Source organism: Stegostoma tigrinum, chromosome 11 (assembly GCF_030684315.1).
Source record: "Stegostoma tigrinum isolate sSteTig4 chromosome 11, sSteTig4.hap1, whole genome shotgun sequence".
Classification (NCBI taxonomy): Eukaryota; Metazoa; Chordata; class Chondrichthyes; order Orectolobiformes; family Stegostomatidae; genus Stegostoma; species Stegostoma tigrinum.
In genome coordinates this window covers 63,508,734-63,529,186 of record NC_081364.1, presented here as the reverse complement: position 1 = coordinate 63,529,186, position 20,453 = coordinate 63,508,734, and the positions used below count along the sequence as shown (strand labels likewise).

The 20,453-nt window shown below is 40.5% G+C and overlaps 1 protein-coding gene across 6 annotated transcripts in view; it reads left to right on the top strand.

The window, feature by feature from the left end:
• dock3 (dedicator of cytokinesis 3) overlaps positions 1-20,453 on the top strand; it is a 1,242,443-nt gene that overhangs the window by 1,067,982 nt on the left and 154,008 nt on the right. The window lies entirely within an intron of this gene.

The window sequence follows — 20,453 nt, the reverse complement described above, 5'->3', positions numbered from 1 at the left end:
TTCTAGAACCAAGACTGTACGCTGTGTATCAAATTTTCTCATGCAAATAACTGAGATTTGTTTTGAAACAAGTAATAGGTAAGGAGTATAATGCAGTGTGCACCCTTGCTATCAACCAAATAATCCGGAAGATAAAATGCAATTTTCAAAAGAGATTTTTTGTTATACCTCTTCTGAAGAAATGTATCAACAGTGTGATACTCAGCAATGGAGACCCAATAAATCGCAGTTACAGTCGTCAATCTATGCTAATGTCACAAATAGAATGTATGTGTTCTCTTACTCGTCTAAATCAATATGTTTTTATGGAAAAAGGTGCCTCTTGTTTTATCCTTTGGGTGTTTGTTTCAAATAGATACTTCAACAGGGAACTTCCATGATTTTAAAATAAAGAGTGTTATTTATTCTCTTGTATTTTCACTGATTAATGCAATATCACACACTCAGTGTCACATTGCATTTACACCCAAAAATTAGATGTAGATAAAGGTCTTCTGCAGATTATAGTTAGTTCAGTCACGGATTTATGATCAGCGGATATTGCAGCTGCTACTAATTTGCAGGCTTTCTTGTATAACTCTTGTTTTTTTCATTTCAGAATCATAAGATTTTTATTTGAAATCAGTTTAGAACTGTTGTCCAAATAATTACAAAACAACGCAAAAATAAATGTATTTTTTAAACTGAGTTTGTGTTTGGGGGAGCCTCCACATCTTTGTTGAGTATTGATCTGAAGAGAGAATTTTTTTCTCTTTCTCTGTTTTAATCATTTATTTTTCTAAACATATACATCTAAAATAAGTTTAAAAATAAAACAAAATAAAAGCAGAGTTTTTTTGCAATCGCAAAGGAAAGCTTTTTTCAATAGAGTTTGTGTTTATTGAGTTTCTGACTAAAAAATTCACGTAAAAAGAACACAAAGGAGAGATTGTTGGTTTATATACAGAGCTTGTGGAGAGACCTACACTTGGAAGGCTCTGGAGAGTGGTTTTTTAATTCAAAGATTGAAAGCTGAATGTTAGATTATTTGAGGAGGATTTTTTTTTGTTTGTTCAGCTAAGTGATTCCTTTTTAATATTTATGTGTTTAATTTTTTAGTATAGTTAATATTAAAACTGTAGGTACGGAAAGGTAGTTTATTTTTATATATCAGGTGCTATTGAGCACTTCTTTTTAGACTTAATGTCACTGAGGGCATATTAGAGACTCTGAGTGTGATAACTAGTAGATGTATAGAAGTGCTTACCGAACAGGATCAGTCAGATAAATAATTGACTCTCAGGAAATGTAAGAAAGTAGCTCAGAAATGCCCTGCAGCTATTCCTCTTTCAAACAGATATTCCATTTTCGATAACAAAATGTGAGGCTGGATGAACACAGCAGGCCCAGCAGCATCTCAGGAGCACAAAAGCTGACATTTTGGGCCTAGATCCTTCATCAGTTCCCATTATCACTATTCCATTTTGGATACTGTTAAAAGAGCTAATCTTTCAGACGAAAAGGGAAGTCGTAGTCAGATCTTGGTCACTAAGAATGAATCCTATGTTAAACTAGATTTGTCAAGATTCATTTGGAGAAACAAATGGAGGCAAGAAAACTCGGGTAAATAAATCTTGATGTTTCGAAAACAGTTCACATTACAGAAGAGGATGTGTTGGAAGTCTAGAAAACATGAAGCTAGATAAATCTGCAGGACCTGATTAAGTTTATCCCAGGACATTGTATTTAAGTTAGGGAGGAATTTTCAGGGCCCATAGCAGAAATATTCATATTATCTATAAACACAGGTAAAGTACCTGAAGACTGGAGGGTGGCTAATGTTGTGCCTCTGTTTAAGAAGGGATGTAAAGTGAAGCCTGAAAACAAAGGCCTATGGGTCTGACGTTGGTGGTGGATAAGTTGTTGGAGGTGAAAGATAGGATTCACAAGCATTTGGAGAGGCAAGAATTGATCAGGGATAGACAGCATGGTTTTGTGTGAGAGAAGTTGTGTCTCACAAACTTGATTGAGTTTTTTAATGAAGTAACCAAAAAGATCTTTGAGAGCAGAGTGGTAGACATTGTTTACTAGGTCTTTAGTAAAGCCTTTGACAAGATTCCGCATGATAGACTAATTAGTAAAGTTAGATCACATGAGAATTCAGGGTGAGTTTGTCAATTGGATACAAAATTAGCTTTACGGCAAGAGACAGAGCATGGTGGTGGAGAGTTGTTTTTCAGACTAGAGGCCTGTGACCAGTAGTGTTCTACAGGGCCCACCTTTGTTTGTCATTTACATAAATGATATGGATAAGAATATAGAAAGCATGGTTGGTAAGTTTGCAGATGACACCAGAATTGGTGGTATAGTAGACATTGAAGAAGGTTATTTAAGATTACAAAGGGATCTTAATCAGTTGGGTCAATGAGCTAGGGAGAGGCAGATGGAGTTTATATTGGATAAATGTGAGGTATTTCATTCTGATAATACTAACAAGAACAGGACTTATACAATTAATGACAGGGCCCTGGGTAGAACAGAGAGACCCCAGGGTTCAGGCAGCTAATTCTTTGAGCTTTACATCTTGGGTAGACAGGGCAGTTAAGAAGGGCTTTGGCATGCTTGCCTTCATTGCTCAGGCTTTGAGTATAGGAGTTGGGACACCGTGTTGAGATTGTAAAGAGCGTTGGTGAGGTCTCTTCTGGTGTACTGTATGCAGTTCTGGTCACCGTGTTACAGGAAGGATATTATTAATCTGAAGAGGGCTCAAAAAAGATTTAGCAGGGTGTTGCTGGGAACGGAGCATTTGAGATGTAAAAATAGACCGGAAAGACTGGGACTATTTTCACTGGAGCACAGGAAGTTGAGGTCTGTAAAATCATGAAGGGCATAGATAAGGTGAATGACAAGGGTCTTTTCCCTCTGGTGGGGGAGTTCAAAACTAGGGAGCATACTTTTAGGTGTGAGGAGAAAGATTTAAAAAGGACATGAAAGGCAACTTTTTACAGAGTGGTTCATGTATGGAGTGAAATGCCAGAGAAAGTGGTGGATGCCGGTACAGTTACAACATTTAAAAGACATTTGGATAAGTTCATGAATAGGAAATGTTTGGAGAGAGAGATGTACCAAGTGCAGGCAAGTGGGATTAGTTTAGTTTAGGAACATGGTTGGCTAGACTGATTGGACCAAAGGGTCTGTTTCCATGCTGTATAACTCTCTGCCTCTCTGATCTCTGGTTTCTCACATGACAGACATAAGGTTTCTTGATTGGATATGATGCTTTAAAGTTGAAGTGAGGGTTAGAGCAAAAGGTTCACGACAGGTTGGGAAATAACTTGCAATCAGATATCTAGGAGGTTGGTTTTCAAGTGGACTTTGAAACTGGAACAAATTAACTACTCTGGCTGCTTGATAGCTTACAACTAATTGGTGTTTCTGATGGATCTGCTGATCTTGCTGAACCTGCCTGAAAGGGGCTCATTCTTTTAAACAGACAAGAAAGTAGCTATATGATTGTTCATAGGTTCAAGATTCTTTCTGAATACGGTGTTGTGTTCATCTTGATTCCATATCCTGTGCTGTGGGTCAAAACATTGAGCCTCAACTCATCTAGTGGGGATCAGAGAAGTCATTGTGATACAGTAGTGGCCATTGAGTTGCAATCTTCCTTTTTGTCCATGATGAAACATAGAGACAGGAAGCATGGAAACTTCACAGTCTTTTTGTGTTGGACCACCATTAAACGATGATATGTAAATTCCACAGTTGGCAGTAAGGTACACTCATCTGTGTCCATATTTAATTCGGTGTTTGTTTCAGACTTATTGCTGTTTGTAGTCCAATTGCCAAAAATGCAAATTGCAGTAACCATCTTAACATTTTGTTTGTGTCTAGTTTTTAAAAGTATTGATTGCAAGTTCATAATATAACATTCCTGACCTAGGTATGGCACTGAGTACAGCTTGGCATTGACATCCATTCCCTTCAGGGCATCCACCTCTTGAGTTTTTTTTTATCTCTGTCTTCCAATGGCCTAAACTGAAATCTGTACTTATAACACGTTATACTAGTACTACCACTTCCCAACATGCAGTAATTACTGAAGCACAATTAGTCAGTTCTGGTGAACTACTAAACTCTAAGTATAAAATTACACTTCATAAACCCAATACTAATGATTCAAAACCATTGGGAAGAATACTACCAAAACTTTCTCAATCAGGAATTAACAGTATTAAACAAAACTTTCAAAATAATCTCTCAGCAGATTAGGTATATTCTATTTTTAATTCACTTAGAGTCATAGAGTCATATAGCATGGAAGCAAACCCTTCAGTCCAACTCATTCACAGTGACCAGACATCCCAATCTGACCTAGTCCTATTTGCCAGCATTTGGCCAAAAACCGTCTAAACCTTTCATATTCATATTCCAGATGATTTTAAATGTTGTAATTGTACCTGCCTCCACCACTACTTCTGTCAGTTTGTTCCATGCACATACCAGCTTCTGCGTGAAAACACCCACTTAATGCAACTTTACCAAAAGCTAGGATGTTAATATTGGTATTAATTTTCTTCTTTTCAACATTGAAATTGTTCATGCAATGGTCATTGTTAGATAGATGTTTCCTTACTGTTAGATGATTAAGTCTTTCTCATCACTCATTACTGCAGCATATTGTTCCAGAAACTTATCAAAATTCACTCCCAATCTCCATGGGAAGTAAAATCTCCCATTAAAGCAGTTCTGTTGTTCTCACAAATTATTCTAATTATTGAATCAATACATTCTGCCACTTCCTTGATGTTCTCATAAAGCCTGTAAACAATTCTCATTATAGTATTAGATTCTCTCATTGGACAGTTCTAATTGGCATCCCAACTGATTATTTTCTGTAACCTATGTCCACCCTTCCTCATGTTGTAATAATATCTTGAATCAATGAGATTTCCCTTCATCCTGTTCCAATTTTACTAGCCTTTCTAGGTTGATAAAAGAGTGTTGGGGAATGGTATAACAAAGGCATTAGAAAGTTGATGAAATGAAATGTGGATGAGCAAAAGAATCAAAAATATGGAGGAGACAGTGAAGGTGTTGCCCAGTTATCGCCCTTGACAGTTATTGACTCAGCATAAAGAGAAAAAGAGTCAAATCCGTATCAACAAACAATCAACTCTATTGGTAAGTTAAAACGAACATATAATTGACGTAGCTAAGAAAGGGTTAGAAGCAGGCACGCAATTCATACATGACTGAAATCAAGGCAAATACCCACTATGTTTCTCTGATAATCCCTGAATAGCTTTGGATATAAAGGCTAATACCCGAGAACAGGAATTCACATTGGCCACGTGTCCTCTATACAGTCTCCACTTTACAAAAGTTGATCTCCCGAGTTTAACTGGCTACATGCCCTAAATCCTTCCATTTTTATCCATTTTCCACGTCTTCCCAAACTGTGGAGTCTTACTTTCATTGGTGCTGGCTCATCTGCCAAGCCTGTGTCCTTTGTTAAATGCTGCAGCCCAAGGGTACTGGTAACATTATTTCATTTTACTCTTCCACCAAGTAAGAATTTGTTCCTTATGTCACTTCCCTTGTTTTCCTCTGAATTGAACCACTTACAACTGGTTCTATCCAGCACAACCCAGTGGGTTGTGGTTCAGGTTCTTGGTGCTATTTTATGTATGAACCAATAAAGGGTTATTTAAAGATTGCAGATTGCCATGAAGAGTTATATTCTACTGGCTTCTGTCAGGATTGACTTGCATGTTACAGTGCGATATTTGAAGTGGTGAGTCAAGGGAAAGTTTGAAATCATGTTTACAGACAACAGTCATAGTTACACACACGATAGAGAAGGGTGCCTCATGAATAATGATTAGAGTATACCATTTTGGAGGAAGTAGTTCTAAATGGTTTCTTGCGATGGCATGACTTTCTGGAGCACTAGGCAGTGATGTAGAAAGAATGTAGGAGCATAAGAACAGGCGGAGACCATTTACTTTTCAAAATAATGAAACAATGGCTGCAACCCAATTCCATGTGGTCCACTTTATTCCAAATCCCTTAACACCTTTGGTTTTAAAAAAATCTCCCGATCTCACATTGAAAGTTAATCAAGTATTAATTGACATTTGGAGAAGAGCATTCCATACTTTTACTCCAAATCCTGAAAGGTCTGACTCCACATTTTATATAATGTTCCCTAGTCCTAGATTTACAAACAAGTGGGAATATGGCAAGAATATCCTGTTCCAATTGACTTCCCTTAATATCTGGAAAACTTCCATCAGATTACCCCTTAACCTTGTGAAATCCAGGAAAATTTGCCCCACATTAGTTTCTGTAATCTCAGTTTTGTATAATTGGACCTTTGGAACTCAAAAGACAAATGTCACATCACTTACTGTCCAATGTAGAGGATTAAAGCACCAACAAGTGTGGCTAATGGAACAAATGCAAATAATCGGAAAAAAATTATTCTGGTTATGTGTAGAGGAGGAGGGAATATCTATTGGAAATAAGACTATGTTGAAGATGACAGAAATGGCTGAAGATGATGTCATTACTTATGTGACGCCTCACTGGTATCATGCTGGAAATCAAGCCCTGCTACTCCTTACGATGTCACAAAAATTACAGATTTCTGTAAAAGCCTACAGAGTTTCCCAATTTAGCTGTCCTTTTGACCCAGGTTAACAGAAAGCACAGAGCAGTTTTCTGTCCTTAACAAGAATGTCTATGTATTACAAATAAATATGGCCAAGTTACAGTTAAACAATTATAAACTGTCAGCACATAACTTACTAGTTAACAATCTAACCACCATATAAATCCTCCTCTGCATATGCATACAGACAGACCCAGGCAAACACATGGATGAAATAGGCAGAGAAAAAGACTGCACATGCAGTTCAGTGGTCCCTGTTCATAGGATCTGCTAAGATCAAAATGTTGTTTCTTGATCTTCATTCTTCGTGTACTTTCATTTGTTTGCAGAAGGTACAGGGTGGCTGGTTCACTTATAGTAGTCTCTAACTCATTAATTAAAAGCCACAGCTTATAACAACTGGAAATTGAATACAAACTGACTACCTTCAAGTTTGAGATACTTTTTTACAACAGATTAAATACTGTCCCAGCTTCTCCAGAAGTGAACTGGTTTCTGCTGAAATGTTCAAACTCCTGTGATGGTCATCTACCTGGTAGCCAGTCAGTCACATAGTCGATGGCAGGCAAAACTCCATTCATGCAGTCTCCAGCTCGTCTGCAATTTAGGTACTCGGAATGAGTGTCAGGTTGTTTACTTTTAAAAAGTGCATCAATCCTCGATTGTTAAACCCATTATTTTCCCATTTTAGTTGACAGTCAAAAATACAAACAATTACAATGAAATGATACTCAAATAGTACAGCTCCCAAGATATAAATTTCAAAGTGGGATATTAGGAAATTATGCACTTAAATGTGTTGTGCAGGAGGATGAGGTTTTAATCAATTGTAAGCAGATCATTTGTCTCTGAAGATGTTTTATTGCTTCTGCCAGTTTAAATATAATGAAAAATATCAACATGGAAGCGAGGGCAAGGAGACCATGTCATTATGAGAAGAGGAGGGGTGTATTAGATAAGGCACATGACAAATGAGGTGGATTTGTTCAAAAGCTTCCATAAGACATCAAGCAATAGGAATCGGAGTAGGCTGTTCGGTCTCTTGAGCCTGTTCAGCCATTCAACAGGATCATGGAGATCCAACATTCCTTGCATTCATTTTCCTGTCTTTTCCCCTAATTTTTCATTCCCCTACTGATCAAGAATCTATCTCAGGATTCATATACGCAAGGACTGTGCTCCTACAGCTCCCTGTGTGAAGGAGTTCCAAATACTCATAACCCTCTGAAAGAAGAAATCCCTCCTCACTCTAGTCTTAAGTTGGCACCCCTTTATTCTGAGACTATGCTCTCTGGTCCTAAACTCTCCCATGTTAAACATCCTTTCAACATTTATCCTGCCAAACCCTTTAAAAAATCCTATACATTTCAATGAGAGCACCACTTATTCTTCTAAGCTCCAGTGAGTGGAGTCCTGACCTGTTTAACCTTTGCTCTTAAGGCAAGCCCTCCATGCCAGGTATCATCCCAGTGAACCTTAGAACATAGAACAGTACGGCACAGTACAGGCCCTTTGGCCCTCGATGTTGTGCCGAACTTTTACCCTAACCCTAAGGTCTATCTAACCTCCACCCCTACCTTATACTATCATCCATATGCCTTTCTAATAGCCGCTTAAATGTCCCTAATGAGGCCGACTCCACTGCTCATTCTGGCAATGCATTCCATGCCACTACCCCACTCTGAGGAAAGAACCTACCTCTGATGTCTCCCCTCTATCTACCTCCACTCACTTTTAAACTATGCCCCCTCGTAATAGCTACCTCCACCCTAGGAAAAAGTCTCTGGCTGTCTACTGTATCCATACCTCTGATCATTTTGCACACCCCTATCAAGTCACTTCTCATCCTTCGTCGTTCTAAAGAAAATAGCCCTAGCTCTTTCAACCTTTCCTCGTAAGACCTTCCTTCCATTCCAGGCAACATCCTGGTAAGTCTCCTCTGCACCTTTTCCAACGCTTCCACATCATTCCTGTAATGGAGCGGCCAGAACTGGACTCAATACTCCAGTTGTGGCCGAATCAGGCTCTTGTATAGCTGGAGCATAACTTCACAGCTCTTGAACTCAATCCCTCTTTTAATGAAAGCTGATATATCATATGCCTTCTTAACAAGTCTATCCACCTGGGTGGCAGCTTCCAGACAACTCTGGACATGAACCCTAAGATCTCTCTGCTCCTGCACACTGCCAAGAACCTTTCCCTTAACTCTGTATTCTGATTTCAAGTTTGTCCTTCCAGAATGAATCACCTCACACTTTTCAGAGTTAAACTCCATCTGCCACTTCTCAGCCCAGCTCTGCATCCTATCAATGTCCCTTTGTAACTTAGAACAGCCCTCCACACTGGAATCTTCCTGGATAACTTGTATCCCTGTAAAGCCTGTTCTGTACCTTGTTTCCTAAACCTCATATAGGCATCCTTCTTCCTCTTAAGGAGTTGTTCGACCTCTCTTGAGAACCAAGGCTTCCTCACTCAATCGCATCTTCCTTGCCTGCTAGGGACAAACATATTGAGCACATGCAGTATGCATTCCTTAAATAATCTCCACATTTCAGTAGTACTCTTCCCTGACAGCATCTGTTCCCATTTTATGTTACCCAGTTCTTGCCTAGCAGAATTGTAATTACCCTTCCCCCCCATTTATAAACCTTACCCTGCTGTATGTACGTATTCTTTTCCATGACGATTGTAAAAGTAATCAACCTCATTTCTTAATTAACAACCACACTCCCTGTTGTGTCTGTCGGAAGGCTGAATACCTCATCCTCTGAATTACAAATCCAGTTCCCTACCCCCTGCTGATCTGGTTTAAACCATCCTGTATACTCGAGCAAACCTCCCTCCCAGGATACTTGTGCCTTTCTGGTTCTGGTACAACCCGTCCTCACTGTACAGGCCTCACCTTCCCCAGAATGTGCTCCAATTATCCACATTATGGAAGCCCTCCCTCCTACACCAGCCCTGTAACCACATGAAACCTTCTTTGAACTATCGCCAATGAAGTGATATCTTTCCTTAAGCACACGGAGTAAAACTGCTCACAGTATTCCAAGTGTGGTCTCACCAGCACCTTATACAGTTGCAATAAGACTTCCCTAAGTTTATACTCCATCCCCTGAGAATAAGAGCCACACTGTCCCATGCGCGTGCACGCGAACACACACACACACGCCAACTCAAACACACACTCTGTCTCTCGCTCACACACACACCCTCTCTCCCTCATACCATCGGCACACGTGCACACTCGCACACTCTCTCTCTCACACACACACTCTTTCTGTCTCTCTCCTGCCCCCTCCATATACTCGCGCACACACACACTGTCTCCCTCACACATATATATACACATATGCACTCTCTCTGTCTTTTTCTTCCTAACTCTGTCTCCCACACATACATGCACACTCACTTTCTCTCTGTCCCTCTCTCTCACACACACATGCATGCACAGACACACACACACACTCTGCCTCTCCCTCATTCTCTCTCCCTCTCTCTCTCTCACACACACACGCACACTCGCACTCTCCCCCCCCCACATACACTTTCTCTCACCCCCTTCTCACACACTCTCTCTCACTCACACACAAGCACACACACCTTTCCCCCCCTCGCAGACATTCTGTTTCTCCCCCTTCACTTTCTCTCTCTTACACACACACGCACGTGCTCTCTCTCTCTCTCTTTCTCACTCACACTCTTTCTCACTCACACTCTCTCTCTCTCCCACCCCGCACCCCGCCCCCCCCCCCACTGTCTCTCCCCAAACCCATACCCACCCACCCCCCCCCCTCCCCCCCCCCCATTTTATAAATTTTTATAAATTCCTACTTTGGAAGTAAAACCGTCTGATTCCAAACCAAAACACAAACAGATTCTAAACAGGGCCTCACACCTAACATGCATTGTCTGATCTAAAATTGCCCCTCTTCTTTACAGTGATAAAACCTTTAGTTCTCTCAGGACCATGACTTGAAAGAAATTCAGGGATTTATATATGCAAATTAATGAATTAAAATCTTTTTAACTGATTAAAGATTGAACAGAACTTTTGTTTGTTTAATACATCCTCTTCAGTTGTGTGACTGTTTGACTTCTACTTATAAATTCTGTGTCTGATGTTAGTGAGAGAGTTGACACCTGAAGGAGGAGTGAGGCTTCAAAAGCTTGTGTTTTTAAATAAAGTTGTTGGACTATAACCTATTGTTGTATGATTTCTGATCTTGTCCACCAGAATTGAAGTGGAGAGCTGCAGATGAGTATACGTTAAGTTGCTATGTTTTATACAGTTGCCTATTATTAAATGCCCCTTTATGTGGATCTCAGGATGCACTAAAGCAGAACTTCTCCTGAAATATAAATTTCAAAGGAAGATTTTAGGAGATTGCGCACTTAAATATTTTATTCAGTGAGATGGGGTTTTAGTCAATTATAAGCAGAGCATTTATCTCAGATGATGTTTTGTTGCTGCTGCTGGTTTAAGCACTTTAACAAATGGCTGGTTTAGGGATGCGGTGGGGGAAGGGGAGATTATTCCCCCACCGCATCCCTAAACCAGCCCAGTTCGTCCCCTCCCCCCACTGCACCACACAACCAGCCCAGCTCTTCCCCTCCACCCACTGCATCCCAAAACCAGTCCAGCCTGTCTCTGCCTCCCTAACCTGTTCTTCCTCTCACCCATCCCTTCCTCCCACCCCAAGCCGCACCCCCATCTACCTACTAACCTCATCCCACCTCCTTGACCTGTCCGTCTTCCCTGGACTGACCTATCCCCTCCCTACCTCCCCACCTATACTCTCTCCACCTATCTTCTTTTCTCTCCATCTTCGGTCCGCCTCCCCCTCTCTCCCTATTTATTCCAGAACCCTCACCCCATCCCCCTCTCTGATGAAGGGTCTAGGCCCGAAACGTCAGCTTTTGTGCTCCTGAGATGCTGCTTGGCCTATTGAACAACTTGTTGCTTTTAGTACCTCAGCTGGCTTAATGAGTTTGAAAATGTGTCTTTTGTGAGTGGTAACAAGATGTAGAGCTGGATGAACACAGCGGGTCAGGAAAGCTGACGTTTCGGGCCTGGACCCTTCTTCAGAAATGGGTCCAGACCTGAAACGTCAGTTTTCCTGCCCCTTTCATGCCGCCTGGCCTGCTGTGTTCATCCAGCTCTACGCCTTGTTATCCCAGACTTGAACATCGGCAGTTCCTACTATGTCTTTTCTTCATGGCCTAGGTCTGGAGACAAAGGATCTTGGCCCTGTATGTTCCAATGTGTTCCAAAGTCTTTATAATTAATAGGTGATACTTGTGGGATATGGGCATCCCAAGCCGTGCTAGCACTTATTGCCCTTCCCTCGTTGCCATTGCGAAGGTGGTGGTAGGCAGCCTGCGTGAACGGCTGCAATCTTTGCACTCTAGGTATACCAACAATTCCACTAGGGAGGTAATTCTAGGACTTTGACCCAGTGATGCTGAAGGAACAGCAAAAAATTTTCAAGTCAGGTTGGTGAGTGGCATGGAGGGGAACTTGCAAGCAGCGGTTTTCCCATGTATCTGTGCCCTTCTCCTTCATGAATGGTAGTGGGCATGGGTTCAGAGGGTGCTATTTCAGAAACTTTGGCAAATTTCTGCAATGTATCTTGTGGAGAGTACACATTGCTTCTACTAAGCATCAGTGGTCAAGGGAGTTGATGTGTGTGGGTCTGGTGCCAATCAAACGGGCTGATTTCCTTTAGATAGCATCAAACTTCCTGAGTTGTGTTGGAGCTGCACTTATTCAGGTAAATGGAGAAGATTCCATCACACTGTTGACTTGTGCCATATAGATGGTGGACAAGCTGTGGGGAAGCAGGAGGTGAGTTACTCACCACAGTAATCCTAGCCACTTATCTGCTTTTATAACTAATGGTTAATCCAGTCTGTTTCAGTTCAGTGGAGCCCACAAGATAAAGAGTCATGTGTGATTCTGAATCATTGGTGAACATCCCCACTTCTCACTTCATGAAAGAAGGAAGGTCAGTGACGAAACAACTGAAGGTGGTTGGCTGCCAGCACGTGCTAACATATGAAAGGCTATCCTTCAAAGGAAGGATCATAAGGCATGTGGTCAAGACAGTAATTTGCATAGATCTGTAAAATTAGTGGTCATGACCACTTATCACTTGCACTCAGATCATTTCACAGAGATTTACTGCCTCCCGACTTCCACAATGCCATCATGGTTTCATTTTTCAAGATGGGAAATAACCAACTTACAGCAACTATAGAGCATATCCCTCTGTCCACCGTAGGGATGGTTCTCACATGAGTTCTCCTGATCTACCTCCTACCTGCAAGTGAATTCATGCCTTCCAATAATCCATTATAGTTTCAGCCATCCAAAGGAATTTAATTGTTATCATTTGTCACGCAATAAATCCAGGAAAAGTATCTGGAACAATACAAAGTGTTTTCTGTGACTTTTGTTGATCTGTCAAAAGCCTTTGACTACATCGACCATGAAGTCCATGGATGTACTTGGGAGTACAGCAGAATCTGTTACTGTTTGTGCAACACGATTTTATATTCAGTTTGAGAAAGAGAGAGGAGTGAGTCAGTTATTTAACTTAAATAAGGACAATTATAAAGTTAAGAAAGCAGAGCTAGCTAAAATTCATTGGTAAACAAAGTTTTAAAGCTGGGTCAATAGAGGTGCTGTAACAGCAATTTAAGGGAATTTTTCAAAATATGCATGCATTCCAGTGTTCCACAGGATGGACCCATTATCAGTGGTTAACTGGTAGAGTTAAATATAATGTTAAAATAAAATACATAATTGTGCAAGCAGGTGACACAATAGAAGATTTGACAGATTAGAAATAGCAAAAATGACTAAAATATGAATAAGAATGTAGAAATCTGAGGATGAGAGAAAGCTGGGCAGATATTCTAAACCAGTTTCCACTGTAGAGATTATAAAGAACAGCCCAGAAACAGCAGAAAATCAGGATAAGAAAGGAAAGGAGGAACTCAAGAAAATCATATTTACCACAGAAAGGGTATTGAGTAAACTGTTGGAACTATGGGCTGATATATGCCTAGGATGGACTTCATCCTCAGGCCTTAAAAGATGTGGCTGGAGAACTAATTCACTACTTGCATACTAAACTTACGGGGAATGTACTATTAGATTTGTTGCTGCTTTATTCAAAAACAGAGAAAAATTAAAAATCAGAACGTTATAAGCCAGTTAACTTGCAGAGAAAATGTTGGAAGCTATTATTAAAGAAGTTATATCAGAGTATTTAGATAAGTTCAAGGTAGCCAGGCAAAATGGATATGGTTTTGTGAAAGGAAAGTTGCGTTTAAACAGATGTCTTTTTGGAGTTCTTTGAAGGAATGACACATGCTGTGGATAAAGGGGAATTTTTTTTATTCATTTGTGGGACGTGGATGTTGCTGGCTGGCCAGCATTTGTTGCCTATTCCTTGATGTCTTTGAGATGGTGGTAGTGAGCTGCCACCTTGAACTTCTGAAATCCACCTACTGTGGATAGACCCACAATGTCTTTAGGGTGGGAATTCTAGGATTTTGACCCAATGACAGTGAAGGAACTGAGATATACGTCCAAGTCAAGATGGTGAGGGCCCGTGACGGGAACTTGCAAGTGGTGATTATGTTCCCATATATCTGCTGCCCTTGTTCTTCTATTTGGAAGTGGCCATGACTTTGGACAATGCTGTCCAAGGATCTTCAGTGAATATCTGCAATGTACCCTTTAGATAGTACATACTGTTGCTACTGAGCGCTGGTGGTTGAAGGAATGGACGCTTGTCAGTCAAGCAAGCTGCTTTGTCCTAGATGGTGTCAAGCTTTCTTGAGTGTTGTTAGGGCTGCACTCATCCAGGCAAATGGGGAGTATTCCATCACACTCCTGACTTGTGCCATATAAATGGTGGACAGGCTTTGGGAAGTCAAGAGGTAAGTTACTCGCTATCGTGTTCCTAGCCTCTGACCTGCTACTGTAGCCAATGTGTTTATGTGATGAGTCCAGTTGAGTCTGTGGTCAATGATAACTCCCAGGGTGTTGATAGTGGGGGATTCGGTGATAGTAACACCATTGAATGTTAAGGGATGGGGTGGCTAGATTGTCTCTTATTAGGCCTGCATTTGTGTCGCAAAATGTTACTTGCCACTTGTCAGTCCAAGCCTGGATATTGTGGGGATCTTGAGCATTTGAACATGGACTGCTTCAGTATCTGAGGAGTTGCAAATGGTGCTGAATATTGTGCAATGATCTTCTAATATCCCCACTTCTGACCTTATGATGCAAGGAAGACCATTGATGAAGCAGCTGAAGATGGTGGGGTCTAGGACACTACCCTGAGGAAGTCCTGCAGAGATGACCTCGAGCTGAGATGACTGACCTCCATCTTCCTACGTGTCAGATACAACTCCCACTACCAGAGAGATTTCCCCCAATACCTATTGATTCAGTTTCTGCTCGGGCTCCTTGAAACCACACTTGGTCAAACTCAGTCTTGATGTCAGGGCTGTCACTCTCATCTCCCCTCTGAAATTCAACTCTTTTGTCCATGTTTGAACCAAGGTTATAATGAGGTCAGGAGCTGAGTAGCCCAGACAGAACTCAAACTGGGCGTAACTGAGCAGGAGCTGCTTGATAATGCTGTAGATGACACCTTCCATCACTTTACTGATAATTGAGAGTAGCCTGATAGAGTGGTAATTGGCTGGGTTGAACTTGTCCTGCTTTTTATATTCAGGATAATTTTCCACATTGTTGGGTAGATACTAGTGTAGTAACTACTAGAACAACTCTGCTAGGGGAGCAGCAAGTTCAGGAGCACTAGCCTTCTGTACTTTTGCCAGAATGTTGTTAGGGCCGTAGCCTTTGCAGTATCCAATGTCTCCAACAGTTTTTTGATATCACGTGGAATGAATCGAATTGGCTGAAGTCTGGTATATGTAATGCTGGGGACCACTGGAGGAGGCCAACATGCATCATCCACTTGGCACTTTTTGGCTGAATGATTCAGCCATATATTTTGCACTGATGTCCACCATTGAAGATCGGGATATTTGTGGATCCTTGTCCTCCAGTGAGTTGTGAGATTGTCCACCACCAATCATGACTAGATGTGGGTAGGATGTCAGTGGATATACTGTACTTAAATTTCTAGAAGGCATTTGATCATTTACAATATCTACTGCAAAAAAAGAGCTTAAGTGTACAGATGGTATTTTAGCATGGGTGGCTGAAAGAATAGCTGGATAACAGGAAGCCAAGGGTAGGCATAAATAGAGCATTTTCAGGATGGTAAGATGTAGCACAGGGATCAATGATAGGGCATTCACTATTTTCAGTGAGTCTTCAATGACCTGGCAAATGGGGTGTTATGTGAAATTGTCCATTTTGGTATACCAATAAGAATAAAAAAGACGTAAGACACAGTGGGATCTGACTATACTGAGTGCTAGAATAACAAAAGATTAGTATACAGGTACATCAAGTAATTAGGAAATTTATTAAAATGTTATAATTTATTGTGAAGGGATTTGAATACAAAATTATGGAAGTTTTGCTTCTGTTATAGAGAGCATTGATGAGACCACATTTGGATTACTGTACACAGTATTGGTTACTTTATTTGAGGAAAGATGTACTGGAAAGATTTCAGGGAAGACCTACCAGAACTACCTGGAATTAATGGATTGGATTATGAGTAAAGGTTCAACAGAGTAGGCCTGCATCCCCTGGAGTTCAGAAGAGTATCATTGAATCCCAACAGTGTGGAAACAGGCCATTTGGCCCATCTAGCCCACACTGACCCTCCATAGAGCATCGCAACCAGACCCGCCTCATCCCTGTAACCCTGAATTTCCTATGACTAATCCACCTAGCCTGCACATCCCTGGATGGGGAATTTATCATGGCCAGTTCACCCAACCTGCACACCTTTGGACTGTGGGAGGAAACCAGAGCACCTGGAGGAAACCCACGCAGACACAGGGAGAATGTGCAAACTCCACATAGACAGTCATCTGGGAGTGGAATCAAACCCAGGTCCCTGGCACAGCGAGGCAGCAGTGCTAACCCTGGGCCACCTAGTATTTAAAAGATATCTACCTGGGTATATGAATAGAAAAGGTTTGGAAGGATATGGGCCAAATGCTGGCAAATGGGACTGGTTTATTTCAGATATCTGGTTGGCATGGACAAGTTGAACTGAAGGGTCTGTACAACTCTGATTCTGGGTGACTTGATTAAAACATCAAGGGGGTCTTGACATTATAGATGTGGAGAGAATGTTTGCTCTTAAGGGAGAGTCTAGAACCAGTTATCACTTAAAAATCATGAGGAGTCTATTTAAACAGAGATTAGGTGATTTTTTTTCTCTCAAGGTGTTGAGAGTCTTTGAAGCTCTCACTGAAAAGATGGTGGCAAGTATTCTTGAATATTTTTCAGCAGAAGTGAAAAGATTATCAATAAACAATAGGGTGAAACACCACCTGAGGTATAAGGAATGCCAACATTGCAGTTACAGTCAAAGCAGCCACAATCTCATTGAATAACAGAGCAACTCAAGGGCCTGAATGCTACTTCTGCACCTTGTTGGTATGATCATATCCTGGAGCACCTCATTGACTGTCCTTTGCAGTGGATTAGAGGCCAAGCTTTCTCGTATCCAGACAGCTATCAAGCAAGCCTGAATGATTGTCCCAACTATTATGACTAACTTCCCAAAGAGGTACAATTACATTTTGACTAGATGGAAAACTTTTCAAGACAGCCAAGACCAACATAAACCTTCAACCACCCCACCTTAGAAGATACCAACAACTGTGCAAGTGACATTGAGACCACCTTCACCTCTTTAACTTCATATAAAAAGAGGTCTCTTATATAACATCAACAAAACCAAAATCCTCCTCATCTCCCCACCAAGCAGGCACCTGTACCTCTAGCTATTGTTATTACTGGGGCGACTTTACACATCCTTGAACACTTTCAGTATCTTGACAGCATTTTTCTCAAAAGGTTTCCAGCAAAGAAGAGATCTAGCACAGAATCAGTTGTGCCAACATTGCCTTCCACAAATTTTGTAATCGGGTCTGTGATGACACAGCGATCTATGGGAGGGCAAAGTTTTAGCCCTCAATACAATTGTTGTTACCTCTCTTCTATATGGCATTGCAACATAGGACACTTAGCAAAGGCACTTCCAAGCATCAGGAAAACCCACGAGCAGGGTCTCAACAGAATAGTCAGTGTGAAGATTGGTGAACAAACACAGTATCTTCATTGATGCTAGTTCCTCCAGCATCACATGATCATGTGAAATCAATGTTACTGGTATATCTGCATCCAAATCATCAACTTCCAGAGCAGATCCTGTTTTCACAGCTTAAGGACAATATCTGATCGGAAGGAAAACAGAAAAAAAATTAAGGGTACCAATTAAAAAGGGGCAAATTGAAATTAATGTGGAGGAGAAACTTGATATATCCAATGAGCTGCAACAGGTTATGGAAATGAATGTATAAACTCTGCAGAGTAGTGACAAAATCAGAAGAGGGAGCAGAACCTTGGCTCAAAGCCATCATTTCCTTATGGAACATCTTCGCCCTCTCTGCCAAAAGACCCTTAGCTCCAGATTAGTCAGCTGAAACAGTACACAAAATCATGAAGCCTGGCAGATGTCATTCTTGTTTCAAGGATTTTTTTGTTTTAGTTAACCTATTTTCCTAATCAACCTGTTCAGAGGTATTATTACACAGCTCTGAAACAGGTGGAACTTGAACCTGGGCCTCCTGGTTCAGCTGGACCTCAAAGAATATGAGTTCCCTGATAGGAGCTGTTAATCTGGTCCAATAAGGGAACCCTGGCTAACAGATAAAAAGGGAAGTGTCAGAGATGCTGACACTCTGGTACCTGGCTCTAAATGAAGCAGTACTAAAGCCAAGGACTGTTCATGTGTAAATAAGGGATGACTTGGTGAAGGCTTCAGTGGAGTTATTTCAGATAGTGACAGTGAGTAGTAACTCTTCACTTTATAGATTGTTTCAAGAAGCAGTAGCTGGCTACCTTTAAGAATTTTATGATCTCTCATTCCTCCCTATGGATCTGTGGCTCTCCACATTGCTTCTGATATCATTATTAGATTATAAATTTCCGTAGCATCGCTCGTTTTTTTCTGAACAGATCTCTACCTAACAGATTAAGCCATTGATTGATATCAGAAACCAATGAGTCAAATAATTTCTGCTCTGCTGCTTCCTTTTCTAGAGTTATATCTAGTCTCTCAGTTACAGTTCTAATTCTTCTTTACCAATAAAGCTATTCTTCTCCCAGCTTCATAGTTTAGATTTTGGGAATCATTTTATACCATCAATGTCTAACCTCTGCTCACAAACATATGTCTGTGACACCAAAAATGAAATATAATTACTAACTGTATACAAGAGCTATAGTGATTGTAATGCGATCAGCCAACTGGACCTTGTAGAATATGAGTTCACTGATTGGAACTATTAATCTGGTCCAATCTGAGAGCCTTGGCTGACATAGAAAAAGGGTGAGTGTCAGAGATACTGATATTCTGGTACCTGACTCTGTGCGAGGCAGTACTATATTCGAGGACTGTCCATTTGTAAATAAAGGGCTACTTGGTGATAGGATACTGGCCTCAGTGGAGTTATTTCAAGAGCAAGTGACAGATTATGGTTCTTGTTTACACATAAAAGTGTCTAAATTCGTTGCTCTAAGAGAATATCATTTGAAACTGGAAACTTCTTAGATGTCCCCACTAGTCACAGCACTAAGTAGAGGAGGAGATGGAACCAGTTAGGTACTAAACAATTAGCAATTCTGTTAAAAGCAAATGCTTTCACAAAAAAATGATAGAATGGGAAAATGTTTTGAATATATTTTAAGTGTTTGCCTTACATAATTTAGCTGTTGTGTTCCCCACATTCCTACACTCAAAGAAGTACAAAGAAAGCTGTAAATCTCCTTGAGACATGTGGAGATCATGAAAATGACGATTAAAATGAAAGTATTTTCTTTGTTCATTTCAATAGATATCAATGCTGGATCTTGTCACAGCTACTACTTAATATTTTGAATTTATTTGAATGTAAAATTTGAAGATATTATTACAGTTTATAGAATAGTTACCAATAGTTCAATGATAAACTCAGAAGGAATTTTGTTATCCAGAAACTGATTGGAATGTGGAACTGAAGAATTAAATTGCACAGATACCCTTAAAGAGAAACCGGATAAACAAATAAAGGAGAATAGAGTAGAAAGTATGCCAAAAAGATTAGATTAAAAGTGGCAAGAAAAGGCTTATGTAGGGCGTAAGCGTCAATCTGGACCACATGGGCCTAATGGCCTGTTTATATGCTCTAGGCTCTCGATAATTTTATGAATCTGTTTGCAAACCAATGCAAAATTACTATATAAAATGGTATTGTAGTCTTTATTGTACATGTATGAATATCCAGATTGACATATTATAGTGTGTGCCACAGTACAGGAGGAGTTTCACAGAAACCTCACCTTGCAGCATGTTATTGAGATGTTCCGATTAACCTTAGCATCTATCTACTATCTTTATCAACTAGAAAATCAACTGTTTTTGCCCAAATTAAAATCTCCCAAGTTCAACTACTTCTAATGTTGAGTTTAATTCTAATTAACAATAATTAAAACAAGAAAATTGAGTGGTATGAGCCTTGAGGTGAAGCCCGGAGCGATCTGGAGGTGAGGCCTGGCACGGTCTGAATGCTAGGTGCCAGC